At 33.7% G+C, this 3,579-nt stretch overlaps 1 long non-coding RNA gene across 1 annotated transcript; it reads right to left on the bottom strand.

Annotated features, from left to right (window-relative positions):
- Positions 1 to 1,571: 1,571 nt before the first annotated feature.
- Positions 1,572 to 3,027, bottom strand: LOC132706829 (uncharacterized). The gene is made up of 3 exons (XR_009619651.1): positions 2,937 to 3,027; positions 2,171 to 2,265; positions 1,572 to 1,610 (listed from the first exon to the last, which is right to left on the bottom strand). It is a non-coding gene; the product is annotated as an uncharacterized LOC132706829 (long non-coding RNA).
- Positions 3,028 to 3,579: the final 552 nt, after the last annotated feature.

Genomic DNA, 3,579 nt, shown 5'->3' with positions numbered 1-3,579 from the left:
AACAATTGAAAATTCTAAAAAGAGTGAAGGATGTACGAAACTAGACAAACTAAGAACTAGAGATATAAAAACGGACTTAAACATCGTTATTACATACAATAAAATAGTCAACTTATATCAATGCTATAGAAGAAGAGATATCGGAACGCCGAGAAAAAGATGGGTATCGCAACATACAAACATGAAGTGAAGAAGAAGATTAGCCTAATTATTTATTATTTGGTGAAAATGATATTAAGAATTGCGGGTAATGTAAGATCTTTAAAGTACATTTGTTATAGAAAAATTAATATTTCATACTTCAACTCCTAATGCAATGAAAAATAAGTGGAAGATTAGTTGGAAGGAGAAGACACTCCAGACCAATCTGTTCAAAATGGCAGTCTCGAAATTACGCATAGCTTCCATCGTTGCTAACCCTTGGAACGAAGACGGCGCCGTCAGAAGAAGAATCTGTAATGAGTGTTAATACAATTGTTGCAAATATTTCAATTAATGTTACAATGTACTCTTGTCACCGCAATAATATAAAAGTTAACTTTTTCTTTAATTTATTAAACACTCGTTTCGATCCTGGCAAATCAAACTCGTGATTAAAGTATAATTTATCAAACATGCTGCATAATATAGTATTCATTTTCACAATAACATTATAAATGTGAAGGAAATTATCTCTTTGCACAGCTGAACAGTTTCCAAAAACATAAATCTCGAACATCAAAAAGATATTATTATTAGATTGTCCGTAATGATAAACAATTCAATTAACCTTAATAATAATTGAAACAAACAAAAGTAAAAATAGATTTTTTGTACTCCAAACATTTTCATTTAAACTGCTTTTCACCGAAAATTGTTTTATTTATTTAATATTTAGGTGACTGTTGCTTTGGAATTGTCTCGACAAATGTGTCGTAGTAATTAATATAATTACCAAAGTTACGGGGGTCATGTTTAAATTTTTCCGTTTATATTTAGCAGTAAACTTGTACAAACTTAACTTTCTAGTCAATTATAAAATACGCAAAATTATACAATTCAGACACATGGCCGCGTTCCTTCGAATTCCGGCCTGAGGCGAGTATAGCAGGCCCTGAATTTCATAAAGTCTTTCAGCGCACAACAAAATAAAACAGACGGCGCGCTCCAGATAGAAGCTGTACTTAGAAATATAGCGTCATTAATAACTTTGTATTAAATGTTGCACTATTTGTTTTCATTTATTCCCCTTTAGTTGCGAAATTTAAAATATTGAGCTCTCCATCTTTTGTGTCGGATTTCGCGGTTCGCCCGGCCGCTGTTTTTCCCAAAATCGCTGAGGATATTTTCATTGTTCAAGACGAAATGAAACTTTGCACGAAATTACAATGAATTGTAATGAAGTATGTAGCGGCAAAGTTCAAAATTAATTGCCGAATATCCAAAAAAATGACAGATATGGGATTTATAAAAGGTTTATTTTAGCAGTCTAATTTGCAATAAAAATGTACTAAAAATACTGCATAAACAAATAATTGAGCAGCTTAAACTTAGCTGAAGACAAACTAACTCATCCATACGTAAATCTGTACCCGATTACTGGTGGCAAGTGTGGGGTTCTTTCTGGGAACCTGCAACGAACATAAATTGAATGATTTTTATATAATAAAAAGGATTCAAAATAAATTTCTCAAGTTAATTTTCCTTTTTAAATGTTTTATTTCCTTCAACATGTTGGGCATGTAATGAGTGTACCAGATTTCACCTAATTACTTTGAAAAATGGACACACTGTATCTCGGTAGCATCCATCTTTCTACGAACTTTCTTTCTTATATCAAGCTGGGAACCATGCTCCCAAGTTGGGGCCTTGTATTAATGAATCACTTTACATCACTATTATTCAAACTTGCCACATCGCTATTACATTACGAGCTCAAACTTATGGAACTTATATGGGTGCGATTAAAGGGATCCTTTGATAAAGCCATAGAGGCAATTACATTAGAAAACTGACGAAAGGCAGTCTAGTATGTCTGCAAGTACATAGTACATAAAAAATATCTTTCCCAAATTGTCAACTGAAAACCAACTAATGCTGAATACCAAAAACAGATAGATATGGGTTTTATAAAATGTTTATTTTAACAGAAAATACTATATAAACAAATAAAAAATCTTTAAAAACTAACCGAAGACTCAAACTTAAAACCATGCGAACGAAGTGTGTAACCGATTATTGGGGGCAGGTGTGGGGTTCTGCGACTACGTGAATTTTCCTAGGAATCTGCAACAAGAATAAACTGAATTATTTTTAATTATTAAAAGCGATTCAATATACAATTCTGTTGTTAATTTTCCACATTACAAAATGATTAATTAAAACAAATTTTTATAAAATAAAATATTTTTTATATTATTTAATTATAAAATTATTTATTTGACTGTTTCCCATATGCTGAACCGCCATGCATAGGCGATCATTTATGAAGAAATTGTGTACATAAAATTGCTCCTTGTGAACCAAAATTAACTGCGGACGAAAAAAACACTTAATCGTTTGGGAAGTAGACAACAATTTAAATAAATCGAAATTGCAAAAATGGTTTTTGTTTCTGGAAAAAGTTTAGGCGCACTGCGGTAATATCTCTTAATTTAGCACCCAAAATTTCAATGGCTCAGTTTTATTCAGATTTAAAGAAATATTTTAAAATTTACTGATAATACGGTGTTGGTATATTCTGTTTGAAAATATAGAATATTACAAAATGACAATTTAGATAGAATATAGTCCAATTAAAACTTAACAAAACCGCATTATAAAATCTTAACTAATAGACAAATTGTTATTTTACGAGTATAATTGTTGCACAGTGTGTCTCAAACAAACAACAAACTTTGAAATATCATACCTAAATAAACATAATATAATATTTAAGTATTATATTTTCAGAACACCTTAAATGTCCGGCCCCGATGATCTGTCCTGGTCGGCTGGTCAGTTGTCAATCGAAGACGATATATTTTGAGGTACACGATGCAGATCCCCCCTGGAATAAATTACAGTTTATAAACGTCATTATCATTGTGGAGTTTCTTTAAGTTTTTACAACTTATTCATCATTTTATTAATTATGCGAAGGCGAAAATGGCCCGACCCTGTATGTTAAGCTACGTTAATGCATTATAGCAAACGTCTGGAGTCAATATTAAGAAGCGTAACGCTTGACGTCACCATAACCTCAAATTACTCGTTTCGTATCTTAAAATGTCCCCCGTTCCCTTCTCTTCTCCGACGTACCGCACCGAAAGCAAAAACGAATTTTTTATTTAGCCCTCCCCCGCACAGGGGAACATTAAAATTTTATACGCCGCCCCCGCAGTCGCTGCCGCCACCACTCGAAAAAACTGTCGCGCGTCCACTTGAGAGATTATATGAAAACGCAGACGTTGCCCCTAGCGGAAAACCGTTGGCGGGGATGGGGGCGGCTCAGGCGACGGCGGACAAAGGGGGTGGGGGGAAACGCCGACTCGAGGAAATAAGGTAAAGAAGAAGTATTGAACGTAGTAGCCTTTTGAGAAGCGTCGTTACCGACGCGGG

This window comes from Cylas formicarius, unplaced genomic scaffold (genome assembly GCF_029955315.1).
Source record: "Cylas formicarius isolate icCylForm1 unplaced genomic scaffold, icCylForm1.1 PGA_scaffold_8__14_contigs__length_24414737, whole genome shotgun sequence".
NCBI classification, from domain to species: domain Eukaryota; kingdom Metazoa; phylum Arthropoda; class Insecta; order Coleoptera; family Brentidae; genus Cylas; species Cylas formicarius.
Note: the sequence above shows the minus strand (reverse complement) of the source record. Positions and strands in the feature narration are given on the sequence as shown.